The sequence below is a fragment of the Microchirus variegatus genome (genome assembly GCF_963457635.1).
Source record: "Microchirus variegatus genome assembly, chromosome: 4".
Lineage (NCBI taxonomy): Eukaryota > Metazoa > Chordata > Actinopteri > Pleuronectiformes > Soleidae > Microchirus > Microchirus variegatus.
In genome coordinates this window covers 25,508,519-25,531,977 of record NC_139805.1, presented here as the reverse complement: position 1 = coordinate 25,531,977, position 23,459 = coordinate 25,508,519, and positions in this window count along the sequence as shown.

The following is a 23,459-nucleotide window of genomic DNA, read 5'->3' as shown; positions in this document are numbered from 1 at the left end:
ACCCATTCACACACACACACACACACACACACACACACACACACACACACACACACACACACACACACACACACACACACACACACACACACACACACACACACACACACACACACACACACACACACACACACACGGGTTCCAAGGGTTCCAAATGTATCCTTCTACAAGGGCTGAGGTTCTACCTGGAACCATTAGAGTTCTTGGTAACACTAATGGTTCCAGTAAGAACCATTTTGATCCAGAGAACCCTATACAATCACTTTCCTTATAAAGGGGTGGTTCTTGGTGGAACCTTCCAAAAGTGTTCCAGGTGGAACCTTTCTAAAAAGATTCTACCTGGAGCCGAAAAGGGTTCTCCTATAAGGACCGAAGCCGAAGAACCTTAGCACTTTTATTTCTAAGAGTGTAGGAGCTGGGAATTGAACCCACAGACTTCAAGTTGAAAGACAGCTCCAACCTGGTCCTGATGAGGCAGAACCTCATTTCCGAGGAACTGGTGAAATTTGGTGTTTGTGTGTGTGTGTATCTGTGTTTGTTACCTTTTTTAGGACCTTCTCTGTCATAAACACTGATCTTGTCGGGACCAATAGTCTGAGTTTCGGGATAATTATCTGCTTGGTTTTGGCTGTCCAGTTGAAAGAATGAAAGAACGTGGACTTAAAAGGACACTTGTCTGAACCTGTGTGTGCGTGTGTGTGTGTGCGTGCGTGCGTGCGTGCGTGCGTGCGCGTGTGTGTGTGTGTGTGTTTGTGGGGGGGGGGGGGGGGTGTTTTGGAAAGAAAAGAAAAAACTGCATACATACATCAAAGGGCCACGGCATCAGCAGGGAAAATGTAGGTCAGAGCCGATAAGGAGGGAGGAGGAAGTGAAGAGAGTGGAGAGACGATGGAGGATGAGATATTGGGCCTCTCACGTTGATATCCTCCCTCAGTGTTTGGCAGAAGAACAGCAGGGGAAGGAACAGACAGAGAGACAGAGGGATGGAGACAGCAAAGCAACACTGCGTCAATCACATGGCTTCTTTACACTGTGTGTGTGTTAGTGTGTTCTGTGCTGACCAATCAACAGCAACCATTACATTTGGGGATGCTCCTTTCTTTCTCCTTCTACAAAGAAGGTGACCTGAATACTAAATTCTCCCAAATGACAGAGAAAAAATGGAAAGAATTGGATCTGTCTCTGTATGTGTGTTCTTGTATTTGTTACCTCTTCTGGCAGAAACACTGACCTTGTCAGGACCAGACGTCCTAATGTAGATCAAATGAAGCTGCTGCCTAAGATTTGAATTGCGGTTAAGGTTAGTGATGTTGTGGCTCTCGTAAGTCAATGCAGTGTCCTAAGTAGAATAGTTGTGTTGGTGTGTGTGTGTGGGTGGGGGTTGGGGGAGTATGGTAAATGTTGCATCAGTCATGACAGCCATAGCACTGCAGCTCCAAGCTGTATTCCTTCCCGTTGGCATGGCAACCAATGAGTCAAACCAGGATGATCAAAGAGGGCCTGATTATCTGGTGTGTGTGTGTGTGTGTTGTGTGTCGTAGCATATGTGTAATAAAAAACCCCACACATTTTAGCACAGCCAACTACTATTTTCTATCCCGTGCTCACTTTCATGCAGGGGTGATTCACTCGTCATGTTAACATGGCGAGATCAGGTCAGCATGTTCTCCTCTGTGATGTGTTTAAGAGCAGGTGTAAACACGCTCTTTTCACGCTTTTTTTTTTTTTTAATCTATTTTATTCATTTCATGTTTTTTTCTTTCTTGTTTGTACATAATTCTGGTAAAAAAAATAAATAAAAATGTATGTATCCCTAGTGGAACATACCACTTTACAGGTAAGCTCAGAGTAGACATTTTTACCGAGGAAACACAATCAACGAACAAACCAAATTAATGTTATAGAAAATCAAAATACATTAAATAAAGCAAGCGTACAATAAAGAGGTTAATTGGGACCGGTTGGCCGTTACCATTGTGCACCCGGCGGGTATGTTTACGGACATTCACTTCCGGTCCCGGAAACACCGGCATGATCTCGCTTCCCTTTCCGACAGCCACTCAACCGGCATGATGGTAGGTTTGTTGCCCGTGGCAACCACACAGACATTATAGATGATTATACATTATATCGCCTTTTGACAGAATCTGGCCCATACACGTCAATGTATACATGCGGGGGAGAAAGTGGATTTATTGGCCATGTACGTCGGACTCCGCCTCTCTGTAAGCTAGTGAATCAGTTTCCTGTTGACCGTTATGTCACAGAAACACAAACCGTGAACCGCGAGATGGACGGTGAGCTGGCTCATGCTGTGTTTCATCAGTCAAAGAGTAGGTCTACTACCTAGCTTTAGCTGACGGCCTTTCGTTTTGTTTTTTTCCCTACAGCGTAAACGTCGTCTCCTACTTCCGGGTCAAAGGCATGTGCTGAAAACCAAGTCCAACTCCAGTCTGACTAAGCGTATCCAAACAGGAGTAATCGGACTATGAATTGCATTATCCAGGTATGGTACTCCACCTAAGGCTAGCTTGATTTTAACGTGTTTACATGACATTAAGAAAACAAATTATTGTATTAGGTCGACTAAAATTTTAACATACAAGTAAACGCACTGACTCATGTAACCAGTCTATGTGAGCAGTAGGTTTATGAAGGGACAAACATCAGTTTACAGGTGGAGAAAGCTAGCTTATGCTAAAGGTATCGTACACTGAAGCTGATGTATGACGTCCGCTCTGGCTGCCCTGTTTTCAGTCAGTATGTTGTTACTTGACGATGCTATTTTATTGGAATAAGCCGATCTTGGGTTAGCAACTGCTAGCAATGCTAGTTTGACAACAACGCTTGACGTGGTATTTTGTGTACTCAATAGCATAGCAAAATGAAACGGTACTGTATTATAAATGTGTCCATGTCTCAGGCTGGGTCCTGGTGGTGGCACACACAGCTAAATCAATACCTCATACAATCCCACTATTAACACCCTGTGCTAGCCCAATAAATGAGGTTTAATTACTCACAGGCCTTTTTAAAATCAGTGTTTCATAAAATCTCAAAGTTGGTACATGGACATAGGATGAGCCAGGCTGTGAATCGCACCATATCACTGCAGTGAACCTTTTCCCTGCTCTATTGTGTTGACACGTGACACTAAACAATGCAGCCATTGTTGTTGTTGTTTGTGTCTCACTCTCTCATTATGACATCAGAGAAATTTCAATTGTGCAGCAGAACAAGTATTTATTTACTAACCTGTTAGTCGTTTCTTCCTTTTAATCAGGTGAGAAAAATGATAACACAGTATTAATTTGAACGATGACAGTGAGAGAAGCAATAAAGTGTAGTTCACACACAGAGAAAACAGCATGATGTGTGTGTGTGTGTGTGTGTCTGTCTCTCAGTATTTGGGGGTGTGCCTTGTGTTAGTGAGTTATAAAAAAAATATGCCATCATTTCTCAGAAATCACAGCGCTGGTTGCCATGGGAATGCTGCAGGGAGCTTCTCATCCTCCCACCAACAGGCTTCAGTGATTTGTTACCGCGGGAAACCTGGCTTGTTGCCTAGGAGACTGGAGGATGTGTGCTCCAGCGCCACTGAATAGCTGCTGCTGCTGGGGCTGTTACTAAAGGTGAAACACAAAAAATGTAGGATTTCACACACACACAAACACACACAGAGAGGATCACTGGTGTGTGTCGAAATATTGATCAGTTAATTGATCAGTTGCTCTGTTTCATGTGTGTCACTTCTATATTCCATGTTTGTTGATTGTGTTTTTATTGTACAATCTGACCTTGTTATGCGATGATACCGTAAAGGATCATGCCACTAAAATGGCTTCGAAAGTCGGACACTTACAGCCATCGATCCACCACAGTTTACATTTACTGCAATTTACTGCGTCGCGTCTACACCATGTATTGTTTTTGTGCGTCCGTGTAGCGTTTGTGTTAGCGTTTATCGCACAAGAGGGGACATGATTTCCAGAAGCCCGCGCTCTTTTCTTGGAAGAGAAGAAAGGAGGAGCTGCTGCTTCTTTTCATCATCAATAATGGCTCAAATTGCTCCGATAGCTGCGCTCTGTCTTCTTTTCGCAGCCGTATGTAGGGTGGTGGGCGACCACCTGCTGTGTGGTCAGCTGTAATTCTTGTCGTCTCTCCATCTTCTACGATTAGTGCACAATGTTTTCTTGTTTTTCTGACTGGAAAAAGAAAGCGTAACCAGTTTTGTCCTCCCTCTGCTGGCTTCCTGTCCAGTTCAGGATCGATTTTTACATGCTATTGCTTGTTTTTTAGGGTTTTAAATGGGCTAGCCTCAACTTATTTATGTCATCTGGTACATCTCCAGACTCCTGCCAGAGTAGCACTCTATATTCTTTTCACAATCACAGACGTAGTTTGGTGGGCGTATTTGTTGTGTCTGTGCTGAGGTTGTTTTACATGTGCTTTATAGATGAAGTTGACATTGACATAACTGCAACTATAATTTTTGCCCTTCTGAATCAACCTAATGGTGAATATTTCGACCGCCGGTTCTTGCGACAATGCGTGAAACAATTTTGACATTTGACGCGTTCCATGCGTCTTTGCTTTGACTTTGGACTCACGTCAGATTTTAATGGCTTTCAATGTGAACACAAAGTTAAACTGTAGACGATACTAATGTACTCTTGTGTGACTAAAAGCATCTGCTCACATTAAAAAGGATGCAAATACCCAAACCAATGAATCATGGGAGTGAGTTTTTTAGATCCGGCATTTTATTGTAGAAAATATGTCATTAAATATATAAGTTTACTGTGTACAACTACAAAGTAAAATTGTTCTTTTTTTATAGGATTTATCCCAGTTTTGGTCCTACTCCCCTCATATAATATGAAATGATGATAATGTGCAATAATAATTGCCTTTTTCTTTTATTGCTCTCAATGAAAACAAACAAAACTGCTTTCAATTTGAAATTTCAAAGTCCAAAGCGTGTCGATACAAAGTTTTTCTGCGGAGCATTTTATGTGTAAATTGAAATTCGCATTTAGATATTTGAGAGTAAAGCGTGGGGAGTGGGATAAAGTATTCAAAACAGGATGAATTATTGATAAGCGTGCCATCTGGAGATGCAAATAACCTCCCACTAAATTCACCAAGGACATCGTCGTCATCATCACCTGCGTGCACACGACAGCACTGCAATGCAGAAGGCACAAAATATTTGATGACAGTTTACTGTAAAATGCACCAACATGGGAGCAAAACTCAAAATGAACAGTTTCCATACAGAGATTTTTGATCGAGGTCAAAGTTTTCCTCATTTCCAAGCAGCGTAATTTTCCGTCATCACACAATGATGAGTGTGTGCGCAGAGGAGTGCACCACTTCACCTTGTTGTAGAAAAGATTGTGTAAGACATTGACAGCGTAAATATGCTTTTATATTAAAAATGAAAAGACTTGGACTCAAATTTCCAGTACAGGGACGGAATAAGTCTCTTTGTTGAGCATTTCTAGTGTCAAGGCAGATTTTGGCATTTGTGTGTGTGTGTGTTTACAAGAGAACAAGGTCATTCTTTTTCCTCGACACAAACACAGACTGAAAGAGACAGATTAAAGGTTCCGCCAAGGTTTGATCCTGCACCAGAGTGTCAGGATAAAATCCACTCAACCATCTAATCCAGAGGTTCAGGAATTAGAGCAGTGGCCCTCCAATTGATTTAACGCGGTTGATTTAATTTTGCATTTTTATTGGCAACTATACAATATCAACACACATGCTTTTATTTTGAAATGATGTACATATATTGACATTGCAATATCATCATGATATTTTCTTTAATAACGGGTAATTAATGATGGATTTCATGGATGGAATGATGACATGTTTCAGTGTCAAGTGTTAAAGGCACCTTGCACATCAGTGTTAGTATTTAATGCATCATTACGTGACATTATTTAGTCTTTTTCTGAGGACCACTGATGTTTAACGAACCAGTGTTTTCTCAGTATTTTATCTGCCTCCAGCAGGCAGGCACCCACAATGCTAAGCAGCCTCGCTGAATTAACGCAGTCACTAAAGAACAAAATTAAGACAAAGACGATGGATTATCAGCACTGCCTTCCCTTTAGGAGTGGTCGTTGTAGTAGAGCAGATTAGCAAAAAAATCTTTCACCAACGTTTGACTGAATGTACCTCTTGGGTCATTGTTTTGAAAAATCCCACTTGCCATGTAAATTTCAAAATGACAGCCATTTTTAAAGATGGCCGCCATATCCAACCATCTTTTACATCAGAATTTCATTTCCTGGGCCCATTTCAGTGATTTTGGTGTCAACTGATAGGTAAAATTGCTAAGTAATAAATCATAGATCCTTTTTATATCTCTTTCTGCCTCTTAATTTTCCAAAATAATGCCGAAAATATGCACAAACACAGCATTATTCCAGCAAAACGTTTATTGCATATGTACAAAAATGATCAATGAGGAGCTGAATCCTTTGTTTACTACTGTACATATCCTTTGTACAGCATGACATACAACAAACACAATTTTATAACAAATTCTAACCCGAACATCAGAATCCAAAGAAAAAAATGCAATAATCTGCTCTTCTATTTAGTTTTAGTCTGCGGAACCAGCTCCACAGCCTCTCTCTGTATTTAAAGTTAGACTTAAAAGCTTCCCTTTTGCTTATATAAAGCTTATAGTTAGAGCTGGCACGGGGAAACCTGAAGCATCGCTGACTCACATAAAAGTCCAGACCTCTATTGAAATAGTCTGAGATGTTGCTGGTGTGTGTGTGTATGTGTGTGTGGACAGTTGGACAGAAACAGCCAGTGACTTTTTCAGGAGTTTAATCGAGGAAGAGTCAGACTAAAAGCACTCACACACACACACACACACAGAGTGTTGAATATTTTAGGTTACGACTAATGAAAGACTCTCTCACTGTGACAGCAGCTTTAAATAGAACTGGTTCATCAATTCACTGCTAATAATCCCACAGCTTTGTCTCTGTGTGTGTGTGTGGTGTGTGTGTGTGTGTGTGTGTGTGTGTGTGTGTGTGTGTGTGTGTGTGTGTGTGTGTGTGTGTGTGTGTGTGTGTGTGTGTGTGTGTGTGTGTGTGTGTGTGTGTGTGTGTGTGTGTGTGTGTGTGTGTGTGTGTGTGTGTGTGTGTGTGTGTGTGTGTGTGTGTGTGTGTGTGTGTGTGTGTTTTGTTATACAACTTCACCAACAGGCCTGGCATTTTTATAACACCCAGACAAATGACTGGAGTTACTGAGCAGGTGTTTCGTTTAAACCTCCCTGCACTCTGATTGTTACCGAAAAAAAAAAAAAAATCATAACGATGACAGAAACCTGAGGGAAAAAAAAGGACCGACTTTGAGCTGCTGTGATAAATTGAGCTCATATTCAAAGCGTCAGAGTTCAGACGAGGCTATGTTCATCACACAGAATTCTTTTTCTCCACTTTTATTAATGCGAGTACCAGATGGGAAACTGATTAATCTGTCAGCTTGGGGAATGTAAATCATTATTTAAAAGACAAAAAAAAAGAGAAAACTATAAAGGAACGGTTCAACATGATAAGACGGTTGATGACAAGATAAATACACAGGTATGATTGAATTCCTTGTACAGATGAACCCATGACCACTAGCAATCTTACAAAATGATGTTCACACACAACCAAACTTCACCGTTGAATTCTATTGTATTAGCATAGTAAGTGGTGTACATATTAGAGCAGAAACAATTAATCGATTACTAAATTAATCGTCAACAATTTTTGATTTGTGCTGGTCACGTTAGCGGCGGTTAACGGCGTCAACGTTAACGCATGACGACTGACCAGAAAAGACGCGTGTGTCGTCATGTTTAAGTCACTCCCGATTGTTAGCGTAAACGTCATGTTTATCATGTTGCACGTAAACATGATGTGACACACGTGTTTTTCTGGTCAGTCGTCATGGAAACGCGACCTGCATTCACGTGCGTTAACGTTGATTATTAGTGCGAGCCGATGATAACACGTTAACTGCCGCCGTTAACACGTTAACTAGCTAGCACTAATTTTGATAATCGATTCATCAGTCTGAAGTTTTTTTTCATTATTAAAACAAGATTTCTGATCGCTTTAGCTTCTTAAATGGGAACATTTTCTCAGTTTCTTTGCCCCACTTAACAAAGAAATCATTCAAACTGAATCTTTTTGGTTGGTGGACAAGACAAGACATTGTAGAACATCGCCACGTTTGACAAACACTGATCAACGTTTTTTTTTTTTTTAGCATTTTCTGACATTTTATGGACCAAACAGTTAATCTGTCTATTATTTTCTCGATTAATCGATTAATAATCGTTAGTTGCAGCTCTAGTACGCATTGGTATGTATTGTATTCAGGATATTTGGCAAAAGTTGGACGTCCGAAGTCCTTCCGGATGCAACCTTCCCCATTTGTCTGGGTTTTGGCACGGGAAAGCTACCTACTGCTAAAGATACTATATTTTGTAGCCAACCAACTACAGAAGTTTGTACATAAAAAATATCAGAAAACTGTGACGTCAATCAGTGAAAACCACTTCTTTCCAGGCTCAAGTGTTTCTAGTGACTCTATAAAATGATTTGACACTAAAAAACCAACTGTCAAAGTAGAAAAATGAATATAAAACGGTGTCGAAATGGAAAATAACTTGACTGTAAAGGCGTTTGTTCAATATCACATACAGTATCTTTAAATCCTGACAGTGACTCAAAAATATCTTATTTCTTTTCCACGCCAACCCACTGCATATTCATTTTTCTCCCAGTCTCCAGAGAGAGAGAGAGCGAGCGTAAAAGAGACTTCAGAAGTGTTCAGTATCCAGAGAGACAGATAGACAGTCAGAGGATTGCCAGCCTGCAGAGATAAAGCCCGCTATAGAAGAAAATATGACAACAAGAAGCTATGCAGGAAAGAAAAGAGGGAGATGATTAAAAGCGAAGCTGACTTCTTTAAAGTGCAAGCAAAGTTAAGATGTCCACGCAAAGTTCAGTGGAGCGCAGTGAACTGAGTTGCCCTGATGTCTTTTTTAATACTGTGTAATTTACTGCGGCTTCGCAATCCACATCTCGATTCCGCTAAAATACTACCATTGAGTGAGTACACAGACCCACAGCCCACGAGGTGAATTCAGTCACAGGGGGAAACTGAAGTCTCATCAGAAGAACACAAAGTTCCGTTCTAACCAGACACCAACAGATGAATATGAGCAGCTCTGTCATTAATATGCAGAATGTATTCTCAAGCTGAATTTCCGTGTGTGTGTGTGTGTGTGAGCTGTGAGCACTCCAGGCTACAATGCTATTTATAACTGACATTGGCAGAGTTGCATAAGGACAAAGCAGCACATCACAGTGTGGAAGACAGCGAGAGAGAGAGATGCAGACGGGAGACAAGGGGAGGAACATGTTGTGACCATGAGGCCCTCGTTCTTTTACCTCGCTGCATTTTCTAAAGTGTTGTCAGCTGCCATCTTGTATTGACTCTATCAACGATGACTTCTGAATCTGCATAGATTGATCAAATTCAGCCAACACAGTATTTTACGCTCAGATAATACGTATGAAAACAGTGGTGGTTGCTGGTCTTTGAGTCAGGGGAAGATCATTTTTTACATCAGTTCTGCCCCTGTATGAGATCACTGTCTGTGATAAACCACTCTGAACGAACTAGTCGGGTATCGTTGCTTTAGTAATGAAATGAAATACAATAGCACATATTTGACATGTTTATTTTATGACATTTTAGAGGAAGCAGAGCTTCCCTTATCTTGGACCAATCACTTCTGGATGAAAATCATTTTATTGTTGATCAGAATCTGCGCCTCCGCGGCGGAAAAATTATGGTTGAAACTGAATTGCTGCATCAATTGGAGGATTTAAATTGCAGCTACACCTCTAAACTACTTTGTTCAGGTGAAAACAATCGGTGTGTAGTATCACGAGATAGATTGTTGTCATATTTCACTGACAGGCCACGCCCCCTCACTGCTCCACACTCTCCCTCCTCTCTCTCACTCAGTTCTCAGTTCATTTCTGGGCATTTTCAGAAATCAGGCATTGGAAGGTTTTAGCTGCAGAAAAGGGGGGGGGGGGGTTGTTGATGTTTTAAAGCAATGTTTTCCCAATCCTGGTCCTCAGACTCCCTGCCCTCCATGTTTTAGATGTTTCCCTGTTCACACATCATATTCCCTGAGGACCAGGATTGGGAACACTGCTTTAAATATCCAGTTTGTGTAATTTAGGATAGTTTGTTGGCAGAAAGTGTATATACTACACATACGTATGTTTGTGTAAATGTCTGGTCAATGGAAAATAAAGAATAGTTTGGTTTAAATCTGTGCAGCACCAACCTTTGGAAACTCTGGTGCATCTCTGTTCATAAATAGACAATGATTTGCTAGTGTTAGGTCATCGTCCTGCCCTTGTTTTTTGACTATCGGACTAAAATTGCGGTTTAGGTCCAAAAAGGTCATGTTTTTACGACAGTGAGGATAACGCAGCAGACGATGGTTGCATGTTAACGCTTGTACAACTATGTATTCCGCAACTGCAGGGTAGGAAAAGGCAAAAAAAGTGTTCAAAGATGGTTTGCTTTAAACCTTGGTTGTAATCTGCGTCACTGTTGCGTCATCCTGACCTCGCGTGGTCATTCTCCTCTGACCTGCGTTATCAAGAACCACATTTTCATTCAGACAAGTGCTGCTCTTTTCTCTTTTCCTGACCATTCTCTGTAGTGTGTGAAAATTGCAGCACATTAGCAGTTTCTGAAAACACTCAGACCATCAACAACCATGTTCAAAGTGACTGAAATCACCTTTCCTCCTCATTCTGATGCTCAGTGTGAACTTCAGGAAGTCTTCTTGACCGTGTTTACGCGACTAAATGAACAGATTTCATATTTGCATTGACAAGCTTGGTGTCTGTACATGTCGGTTCAAGCAAAGTCAGTAGATAACTGGAAATATCTGCTAATAGCTTACTGTTCTCTCTCTCTCTGGTCCCTGCTGGGACAGGAATTAGATTAACTGAGCTACGCTGGTTATTATTCCATCAACACCCAAATCACTGCATCACTAATCAAAGTCCCACTGGAGAAGGAAGCGTAAGAAGTCAAAATTATCTCCAAATATCTGCCCCTCTTTCAGGGACTTCATTAACTTTATTTGTCTGTGTCTCCTCGTGTCTTTATGTGAACAATGCAAACAACTTCAGAAACAGAAACAGTTTTAAAAATAGACAGTGAGACATTCCACCACAAACTGGAAGACATGAGGGCCTGAGATCGTAGCACGTGTGTGTGTCTGCTGTTGTGAGCACAGGCACACATGTTCTCACTCTCCTCCCTTGCTTGTGTGTTATCTTTGCAGCTCTGCTGTTAATCCCTGGATCAATAACTCAAGCCTCTCTTTCATGATCGCTTCACAGTGGCCTCGATCTGTCGCATGACATTAGATCAGCGCCTGTGTCGGAATGCGTCTCTATAAAGACATGTCGGCGATCACACGAGTCCTGCACGTGAAAACAAGCTAGATTATCTCTCTGCGTGTCGCCACGTTCACGTTGGTGTGTTTATTGTTTCAAATAGAACACAATACTCTCAATTTATTCTTTATTGATTTCTTATTTATCATTTCCACGGTCTTTGTCAAAAAACAGCCTGACACCACCTTTTAGTTACAGTGATGCAGTTTCCAGTACAATCGCATTTCCTTCCATTCTTCTTCTGCTGCTACTGCAGCATCTTCAAAGGCACCTTGACAGTAACACTGGAGAGAGATGGGTATGCATTTACTTTCTACACACACACACACACACACACACTGTTTCTGGCTGGCGGGAAATGTGTGCTGGCACCGTTACAGCCAGCACATCCTCCTTGTTACATAAAAGTTGACACTTGGGCAGATGAAGAGAGAGGGAAAAACACCTGGCTGCTGCTGCACTTTCATTATTTTTGCTGATGAAAAGTAAAACACAAGAGGATCAAGGATCATGGGCAGAGTCCAGAGTTAGCACTCGGCAAATGGCTGCAAATAAAAGTGAGTTCATTCCATTTGTGTGCTGCTGCTGCTACTGGGGAAAAAAGGGTCAACTTTTTACGACTAACTACATTAATATAGTATAGTAAGTCTTAGGGGTGGGAATCTTTTACTAACTCACGATTCGATTTCCGATTTTTGGGGCTGAAAATTGATTCTACCTCAATCTGTAGGTGTGCAAAGGATGATCTACTCCAGTCTGCTTTGCCCCGACAGAATGACAAATGGAGATATTAAAGTGTCTTTTTCAGATTTATTAAGTTTTAAACATTTATCCATGCTGAGATGGAATTGTTGTAATTATTGCATAAAAGCAATATCACATACTGCAAAAGTAACAAAATAAAGTTTATGCCGTCAACGTTAATGCATGACACGTTTCCATGACGACTGACCGGAAAAAGTACGTGCCTGACGTCATGTTTGCGTGACTCCCAATTGTAACGATAAACTTTAAAAACAGGTACTCTGGTTATTTGTAGCGCTGCTCTTTTCGTTCAATAAACAGACCGGTCCAGATCGACTGTAGGTGCGCTAAAGGCGCTAAAGGAGCTAAAGCAGCTAACGGAGCTAACTGGTAAACGGTGTCTGGACTCCAGTGCCGCGGCACGTAAACATGACGTCTGTATGTGTGGAAAAAAATGCCTTAAAACTTAACACATGTATTACTTAAAGGGGAAGTAAGTAGTTTATAGTGACATCTAGAGGAGAGGCTGAAATTTACAACAAAGACCTGCTGCTCTGCTCACCCCCTCCCTTCCCTGAGCGGTTGGTATCCGCAGCTGGTCAAATGTCGTCCTCGTTGACTTTCTCCGTGTCAGCAGATGAGGTTCGTGAGGTGAGGGAGAGGGCGAGCTACCGCGGCCGTAGCAGACGAAGCGGAGAGAGTGGAGGCGGGACTTCCACTACAAGTAAAGAGACGCTTGATTTGTTCTCTCGCGTTTGTCCTTACAGGCTCCGGCAGAAACATGGCGTCTCGCTGCTAACAGTGGCTATGCGACCACGGCCCGCGACCATGTTATTTTAAATGACTTTTTGAAACACTACGAAAATGAAACAAAGAATATTATACAGCGACTAGACAATGCAGGAGCACATAATATGTATACAAAAGTGGATTTTGGGTAATATAAACCCATAAATACTACATATTGTCCCTTGTTAGTCATTAGTACCATAAGTCCAGCTACAGCTATGTTGCTATAGGCAATAGCGGTAACATGATAGGGAAATCCCCAGCAGACGAGACCATCTCATTTTGGGTCAGCCTCACTTCTTCTTTTTGCATATTGCTCCTTTTAAAGGTACAACAAAATAAAATAAGCAAGTTCATACTACTTCTCTAGTACTACTACTACGGCTTCAGTACTTGCTACACTTACAAAACATAGAGTAAATCACTCATTTGATCGACTGTATACTGGGAGTCAAGACTGTTTGTGTGAATTCTGTCCATTTAATTAATCTGACTTCAATTATGGCAGCATTTCCAATAATTAATCAACATTTACAGAGAGATTCGCCCACAGCAGATGGCTCTCTGATGCTTCCCCAGCTGAAGAACTGCCAAACAGCATTTTTCTTCTTTCATTCCCCTCAGCTTCCTCTTAGAGAAGCTCTTTCTGCATGAGATAACTTGTGTCGGGGGGGGGGGGGGGGGGTCGCTAAAATGGACGCCAGCCCTAAACTAAAAATGGCACTGTGGTGAACAAAAGTCAACAGCTCACATAAGCCTTGAACATTCTCAGCTCCAGATAGTGCTGGGTCCCAAATGCTTTTAGTAAGAAATAAGGATGTGCCTGACAGATTACATCAGCTGAGCGGTTTTTATGTGTTATACTTCAGTCTTGGAATAAACTATCTGATGCTCACAAACCTCAAAGTCGTTGCAGCCGACCTATAGATTAAGGCCTGTCACTTTTTCAAAAAACTCTAAATAAATAATATGCTTGACATGCTATTACTTTGGAGTATATTGGAGATATTCTGCCAGCCCAAACACACAAAAATGTGATGCATTATTTATTTTTTACTCTTGTTGTGATGCTTCTTCCACCACTTCAATCAAGTGGAGCTAACAACGAGGCTAACGGGTATGTCTGCAGATTTGTTTGTTCCTTTGCCATCGCTGGTGCAGACCCTGAAAGCTACTTTTAAATTGCTTTGGTGTTACGATTGCCTGCTTGGGAAGAGAGTTTAGTTTTTCTTGTGTCCTCAGCAAAACAAGATAACATCACGGTCTTATTTTCTCTGATTGACCGAGCCTGGGTGAACACAGTCGAGTGTGCCAGAGATTCAATTTCACTCTCCAGATCCGTCTGCCAAGGATATCGTTCTGGCCAACTACAAAATCTCAGAAAAAAAAGGGGAAACATGATTGATTTTCCCCCCTGGCACTGAACTTAATGTGATGATGGAGAGGCAACATGGAGCAGCTTTTGTATACGTTCAACATGGCGGACAGCAAAGAGCAGCGGCCTTTCAAATTCGACTTTTGCTTCCATTTTTAGTGACTCGCTCGGGCAAAAGTCGTGAGATGCTATTACTTGACGGTCAGCCACACGTTTTTTTTTTAATAAATATGTCATCCAGATCTTTTTTGGGTATGTCCATCCGGAACCACTATCCTCTGAAGTGTCTGGGCCTCGCTGCTGGAACTGCTACCCCCCCCGTGACCCAGACCGGGTTAAGCAAGATAAAACAATGATGAAAACAGCATTTTGGTCTAAAATCATTGTTATGCTTCTTGGAAGTGGCAGGTGATTACGCCCCATATTCAGATTCATACTCAAATGAGATTGACATTGGAAAATGGATCTAAAGACAAGCTGCAATACAAGGGCCCTCTTCTGGACCATGTAGTTATTATTTCAGACAGTCAGGACAGGATGCACTTCCAGGCTATACATTTTGAATTAAATTTCAACAGGATTTTAAGGTCTGTTTTCAATTTTCAAAAAGTTTGACGTACATATGCCCTACTCGAGATGCAGATGTGCTTGCCGTGACACAGTTGAGAACATCTCAGCCTCTTTCAAGACTTGCGTCACGCTGGCTGTTTCTGGTTCTTTCAGTCCTTGTGCAGGGCCGTCCTCCTCTTTCACTGCGTCTTCCTCTTCGTTTGTGTGTTTCACAGATTGTGCTCTCTCTCTCTCTGCTCTTGGCTGCCTCGCTGCAGATTCATCATTAATTTATCCAATTTCTTAATGTTCCTCCCCTTCCTCGCTTTCACATGGCCTCGGTCTCTCCACCTCTTCAGCCGCCCACTGGCTGCTCTCCATCTGCACCACTCTTAGATTGAAGAGCCTTCTCTCTGCTTTATTGCCTTCTGTGTCGTCAAGTTCCGTCATAAAAACTGATGACTGAGACTCTGATGCCTTTCGGAGAAATGAGGGATGAATTTCTTTCTCTGCTCCGCAGGCTTTAAAGTGAACGTTTTTGTGCCGTATATTATGCCATGAATGGACAGATATTTATGAGCACCATTGATAGAACACGTGTCAAATACTGTGAAAACACTGAATAAGAGCCATCTATGAATGTCAACACCAAATGGAGATACAGACTTGCTCTGAACCATTTGACATCCACAAACCTTGTGCCTTACTTGTCTTATATTAGCAGGCTTTTCCACTGTGTCTGCCTGTGATGAATGCAATCCATCCCCTGAGTAACTTCATGAAACTTGTTCAGGTTTTGTTATTGGCTAATGGAAACACTAGCACGACTAACCAAACCTCTTTGCAGCTTTGTTGCAGTATTATAAGACAAAAACATGGACTTTTTAAATTTTTTTTGCTCCTTTAAAATTACAACCTTGTTGCTACAGTTGGTTATTAGCATCATCTGCTGATCACTGCTCAGTCCTGTCTGACAAAGCTGGGGTTGAGTCTTCACAACCCACAACCCAAGCAGTGGTGGCCTTCTCCAGATGTCAAACCTCTTCACCATATCACGGTGGTTGAGCCCAACAGTCCTAGAGGAAACTTTTTTCATCAAATTTCGATCTTATTCTTTCATGTTTACAACCCAAAGCATGGGACCTTAAGCCTCACTTCCACCATTCAGCTCGCCAGTGTGGTTTGGAACGATGCACGCTGATCTTGCTTGTGTTTCCACCGCGGGGTGTGTGGGTCCGAGTTATATATATTATATATTATGCAGCTATTTACACAGCTGTGGGAGTGTGTCAGAGTGACGTCACGCCAGGTTGACACAGTGTAAGCTCACCAGTGAATTCCACAAAGAAGACGAAGAAGAAGAATGCAACGCACTAAACAAGGAGCAACAATGGAGGATGTCGAGCATTACGTTTTTCTCCTTGACGTGTGTCTGTTTATCTCAAAAAGACAAGCTTTGTTAAGACAAGAGAAGCCTGCAGGATGCACGGAAGAACACAGTCATGTGTCAACAGACCTCATTGTTTTCTAGCTTCACCCTGTAGGAGCCGTTACCTCTGTGCTGGATACCCCAATGGAAGGGTGCCAAAGAAAAAAGTGGAACAATGCAGATCAGTTCTCGTTTGACAAAGGAAACACAAATGATTGTTTGGCGTACCAAACTGTACCACGCTTGTTATGGCTGAGCCAAGCAGTTCAAGAGGAAACTCATTTCCCATTTGTGGTCTTTCATGCTCACGATACCCAAAGTTCATGACCCAATGTGCAGCCCAACAGCCTCATATACTGCTGCTCTTTCTCATCCCTCTGCACAGGGTATCCTTCCAAGCCTCGGAAGGAAGCTGCCCTGAACTGTCACTGACAAGGAAAATACTTATTCTATTATTTATGATTTATTATTGGTCATGGGAAATGCTGACGATATGAATAAAATAAAAGTCTGTCATCTATCCCAGAGGCAGGAAAAAATATAAATCTACTTCATATTCTTCTAATGGCTGCCACAAAGAAATCAATATCTCCCCAACATATGATCCATGGCAGACGGTTGTCAAATAATAATTTTGAAAAAACAACATTCATACTGAGATGTCACTCTTTAGAGAGCGATGGTCACATTTGTTCATTGTGTTGGGGCAGAAGAGGAACTAAGCAGCAAGTCCTCTGTGTAATTATGTCCTGTCGGTCTACATTGCAAGTAGCCTTTTGGTGAAGTGGGGAACAACTGTGGTCACTAATGTTTTTGCATCCCCTTAATTTCCCTTTTTTCCCTACACTGTTATCATTGGGTAGTTAAAACCTGTTTATGACAGCACTTTCTTATCCTGTCAATGGATCGAATGCAACAATGGTAAATACCTGTTGATATGGCTAAAGAAGTAAGACATTGTTTGGGAGCCATCAGTAAACAGTTCACTAACCCTAACCTCAGTCCTTTTCTTGGCCCGAACCTTGACCTCAGCCTATCCTGGGCCCTAACCCTAACCTCATACTTTTATTTACCACTGCTCTGCTTTAAATGTCTAAATGTGCTGCCAGTGGTTTTTTTCATTGGAGTCGTTTGCTTCTCTTTCAGGCGCAGAAGTTTCTAGAACTTTGTGCTTTGTCAGGCAATGCTGAGGGACGTGACAGAGTGCTGGTATAAAAAGCTCACGGCATGAGAACAGGTTGCAATGTGAGGATCAGAACTTTGGTAAATTGAAAACGGCATCTTCTGACTCTGCAAAAATAGTGTCGTATTAAACCTCTATTTCTGCTGATGCTGCAGCTTTCTGCCTGTCGATCCATTCTTACCAACCTCTACTTTTTAGGAATAAATATAATTTTTCTGTCAAGGTGAAAATGTGTCTTATTTGGAGAAATTGGACAATTATAACTATATCTGAGATGTAACAACTGTTAGTTGAAAAAGTGTATTTTGCTATATCAAGGATTGGTATCAATAAAACGATTGGAGGAGACATTTTGATGAAAGGTGTTACTTGTGAGAGGAGAATACTAATATTAGAAGACAAAAGTAAATTGTCTCTTCATAAATAAAATAAGACCATGAATAATAAAAGTCAAAGTAGAATGCAAGCTATTCCGTCTAAAGGAGCAATTTCTGCCAAACTCATTCCATTTTCTACTGCTGCTGCTTTCCCCTCAGCTATCCACAGTGAGGAATGTGAAAGGCAGAGTGTCCTTGAGATGGAGTTCATTTGCTGAAATGTGTTGGGGAAAGATATTCCTGTTTAGAAGCTCATTAAAGTGTGAAATGACTGACGGATTCCAATAAATCACCAGCCACTGATGGAAGGTATAATCGCCGTATCTCCATCAGAAATGACTAGTATTTGGTACTGGACCATACTGTCACCATAGATGTTGTTGATTTGCAATGCTGACACAGTGAAGCAGCTTTTTTTTAGAAATCCAGACATTTTTGGTGGGAGATTTGTCTCTTTGTGAGAATGCAAATATCCACAAAAGCCACTCTTCAGAAGATGCTCTTCAGAACGTCTTCCACCGTCTCCCTAATTACATCTCGGGATGATGTCTGAGTGAGCTCGCGATGTCGGGAACACAGCAGGAGAATCTGCCTCCTGCTGTACTCAGACAGTCTCCTGCTGCAGAATTAGTTTTAATTGCACACACACCAATTAGTAACGGTGAACTTGACCTCACCCACACAGCACTGATCTGAGCTCTAGGAGCAGTGGGGGTTGGGGATCTTGCTCAGGGACAACCCCAGTGCTTGACCTGTCCCAGGATTTGAATTGTTTGCCCTCCTGTTGCAAGCCCAATTCCCTTCCACTTGTCCATGGGCTGCCCAACCTGGCCATCTGGACCTTATGTCAGAAGATGACTACACAGTGTCAAGCTTAACTTAGCAACAGCATCTTGCCTATGAATCAAGTGACACACACTATCTGTATTTTAACTTCCTTACTCACTCTCTGCTTCGCCCACTCCATCTTTGCCTGGTTTGCTCACTCGAATGACCAAAACTAGGTTTCAAGATTGCATCACACAAAGTTTTTTGCTCAAAGGATCGGATTTTTCCGGCTCGAGTGAGTAAACCCAATCGATGCTGGATTCGCAGTTTGACAATTGAGTGATGTGAATCAATCAGCAAATGCTTCTGTCTTCATATTGATGTATGTGATCTCATTGTGCGGAAAATTTTTTATTGTTTGGTGTGATTGCACCATGACAATATTTTAACCTTGTCTAGGGCACTCATTCTTAGTTAAAAATGCAATTGTTACAAAGTTAATTTGACTGGCACAGCGCCGCCCGCGATCCATCATGTGGAGGATATAAGCGGTAGAAAATGGATGAATGGATGTAAAATACATCTAAAAACAGGCAGATGCTAACATGAGAAAATGGTATTGCAGTTTCTACCTGCTATCTATATATGCATCTCATGATCTCTGGTGCTTATGTCTGATCTTTTTTTCTCTCTCATATCTGTAATCATAGTTGACTCCACTGAATCAGTGAGTGTCTTGTAACATGCTTTTTGTCTACTTGTATCCTCTTGGGGGGGAAATGAACGTACAAAGAGCTGCATGCGCTGTCTGTGTGTCATGAGATAGAGTTTATGGTCAGCATGTTTCAGACTCTTCTAGTTCGGAATTCGCATTTTAATGCTGGATATTGCATTCGCTTCAAAAACCTGCTGACTCTGGGAAACGGAAGAGACAAAAGAAACAGAGCGGTTAGAAGGTTCTGCTGGAATCTGAGCCGCTCTGCTCTCTCACTGCGTTTTATTTCAGAGAGTATCGTCGGTGAAGTCAACGATTATTGTAATCGTTAAAGCAACAAATTAGGTCAATGTTCCAAGAAACATTGCACATGGCAAGAATGGGATGTTCTGATGATCAAAGCCGTATCTAAACTCTCAATTAATCTCAGTCCAACTGATCCCACGCTTCACTCACCACATCCAAATTTCAAAGGAAATTCACTGGAAGTCACATGATCCCTTATTAGATGAATAAAAATAAAAAGCTTATTTTATAATGATGATCAATCATGTTTGTCTGAAAAATGAAAAATGCCACCGAATAAGAGAAAGTTTGTTCTGGGGAGTTACTTTCACCAGTGACCTTCATTTATGCGATATCTATTTGGCAATGGTGTTCGGATGTGTTAAGAAACCTCGTCTTCCTTCCTGTTTTCTCTTTCCCGTTCCCCTCTTATTCTATGGTTGTCTGTCTTGTCTTGAGTGGGTGTGTCTGTGGGAGTGTCTGTTGTCTTTTCCCCTTCCAGGCTGGCCGGTGAGTTTCCTTTGTTCTGTTTCCCGCCACAACCTCCGCCTCACCTGCCGCTGGTTTTCTTGATTACCACCGTCCATTGCCTCCTGTTTAAAAAGCTTATTTTACCGCTCTTGTTTTGTCACCTCAGCCTGATCACAAACTCTTTATACCAATCTTCTTTGTGCAGCTTCCCTCCTTTGTCCTCTGAGCTGCACCTTTAGTTTCTCCAGTTTTTGCCTTAGCATCGAGTGCTAGTTTTTTACCCAGCCTTGCTGTTTGTTTTTGTTTAACCCCTTTTGTGAACTTTTCTCTTTGGATTTACATTTTTGATTAGTTAAAACAACCTTAGGTTTTTTTTAACTTTGAGTCTATCTGTCTGTAATTTGGAGAATAGAATATCTTTAATTATCATTGCAAAGTACAACGAAATTGAGGCAGAAACCCTCACATCAGTGCAAAAAGATGCAAGAGACAACAAACAGGCACAGTACAAAGTTAAATAAGATAAAAACTGTATATAAAAAAACAATATATCTTTTCAAGATCATTTTTTAAAATAGACAGTATTGCACTTCCAATATTGAACCAATTCTGCCTGGTAACAGCCGAACAAATGGCACATATACAGTATGGCAGAAAGAGGGTATATTGTCCCATTTGTCAATTAGTTCTTCTTCTAATTTCTCAACTATTATTTTTGCGGATCTAAACAAAACTGTACACGAATAAATAAACCAATACCAATAAATCTTGACACGTAGAAATGTACGTAGATTCATACATCTTAATCAAAACAAGTGGCGTGAACATTTTCAAACATGGGGAAAGGATTATGCAATTTAGGACTTTAGGAAACAACATGTTTTGGTCACATCAAAATAATGTGATATAATGAGAATAATATGAAATTTAGGGGCGACATGTCTGGAACAGTTTGGTAAAGTATGGCACAAAACATGTTTGCTGTTCCATTTCTTTGGCACCCTTTCCTTGGGGTTCCAGACACACTCCAGTTGTTTGACTGGTGAGAATCAGCATTTAGGGATTAAATGGGAAAAACACAAGAAACTGCGCCATGACAAACCGTACCATACTGTACCAATCTGACTTGTACTATAATGGAAACATGGTTTATGTAGCCGCCTTCATTTAGCATCAAATCCCATAAGGGCTAATGTAAAAAAAACATTAGGGTTTAAAATGGCCGCTCATTCTAGTGTAATGAAAAACACTGGACCTTTAAAAAGGACTTGTGATACACACACACACACACATAGAGACGACCCTCTCCACTGAAGCGAGTATAATATGAGACTGTACATTAAAGCTGATAACAGTGCTGGTCTGCAGTGCCTTTGCCTGTATCCACAGATCTATAAATAGCTGTGCTGATCATGCAGCAGTGCTGGCTGCCATCACCCTGCCTGTTCTCTGCAGCACTCACACACCCAAACCTGCACACTTCTCCTCCTCCTCCTCCTGTTCCCTCTCCTCATCTCCCCTTTTCACACCGATTCTCCCTCAAACACCTCACCCTTCCCCCACTCTTTCCTCTCTCTTCTCTGTCTCATTTTGTATCTTCTCTTCATACTGTGCACCTATTTCCCTCTTTAAGATTCTACGGCCTCGTTCACAAAACCATATACCTTTTTATATCCGTTTAGACCTTTCTCCACCCTTGATCTTTCATTAATCATTAACTCTGAGTCATTAATTTCCAGCGCCATCAACCAAACCATGTTCAAAGTCAATGAAATCACCTTATTCTGTTGCTGGGTTTGAACTCCGGCAGGTCGTCTTCATTTAAATGTGTTGATTTGCTGCCATTGCACACCATTTATACACTGCAAAAAACGTCCTACAAGGAATAGTCTTAAATGAATTTGCTTGGCTACAATCCTTAAAACCCATCTTGTACATCTGCAGCCACTTTGAGTCTGTAATGTGCCTTGAAATGAGGCGGAAAAACAGGCCAAAAAAAACAGACAAACCTGGTTAAACTTATCACAAGCAATGACAATTCTGTTTGTAAGACATTTTTTACTTAAAATGAGTCTTCCTTTACTTGATTAAGCTGATTTTAAGAGGTTATCCATAAGAGTTTCTTGTATTTGCACACACCCATCTGTGCTAGTTTTGTGATCTTATTTATTTATTTATTTTTCTTAAGAGGAGATTATTTTTCAAGAGCAACATTTTCTTTCTAGCCACAAAAATATCAATGTTAAAAACATTAGATTAGTCGGTTACTAATAAATTAGTTCTTGCAGCTGGAAAAGGCATCGTTACCACTGTTTTTCTCCTAACTGATTAGTTTTTGTTGCTTGTAGTAAATCAGACCTCAAGTTGTCAGGAAAAAGTAAACAATTATATTATATGTCAAACTGAAGGTGTGAAGTCAGGTCTTGTGGTGAGATCACATCTCAGAAACATAACTACTAAACTAAAAGCAAACTGTTAAGCAGTGTAGAATTCCTTCCCCGGTGTTTTGCTACTGGATTATATTATATTATATTATATTATTGTATTAGACAATCAGTGGATGATGTCAAACAAACCCTCCTTTGTTGGCACACTTGGTCACATGATCCCCAGCAGCACAGCTCCACTGAGAAGCTGCTGAATACTCGACCTTGATGCAGGATGTGCAGAGTGTTCTCCAGCTGTGCCTGTTCTCTGCTCCGACACACGGTCTATTCAAACTATTCTACTTGTGTTCATTTATTTCAGTGTGGAAACTGTTCTTCTCTGCCTCACTGGCCTCGATATTCACACCTGACAGCTGACAGATGTTCTCACGTTCTAATTTTACCTCACAAATTGCAATTTAGTGTCAGTTCAGCACCAAGTTTTTGCAAAGATCTTGTTTGTTTCAATTCACTGTAGAATACAGTCTCTAATTGTGCTTTTCCACTATAGTAGTTCCAGCACGGCTCGACTCTACAGGGTTTGGTATGGTTTTCCATGACTATAGTACCTCCTCAACATGGATGCAGTCATCATAACAAACTGACGTGACTTCATTTTATACTCGACACACAAACTAGTGACTTGTAAAGAAGTTTGTTTTCGGTGTAACTGAATCATTAGAATCAGTTCATTAAAAAGATTTGTTCACCGAATTGTTCAGTACTTGGGATTACAGACTTTCAGCAGTGCTGTCGCTAAATACACCAGACTTTTCCATCAGACATTTCCTTTGCTAAATGTTGGAGATTAACGCATGTTTTCAGG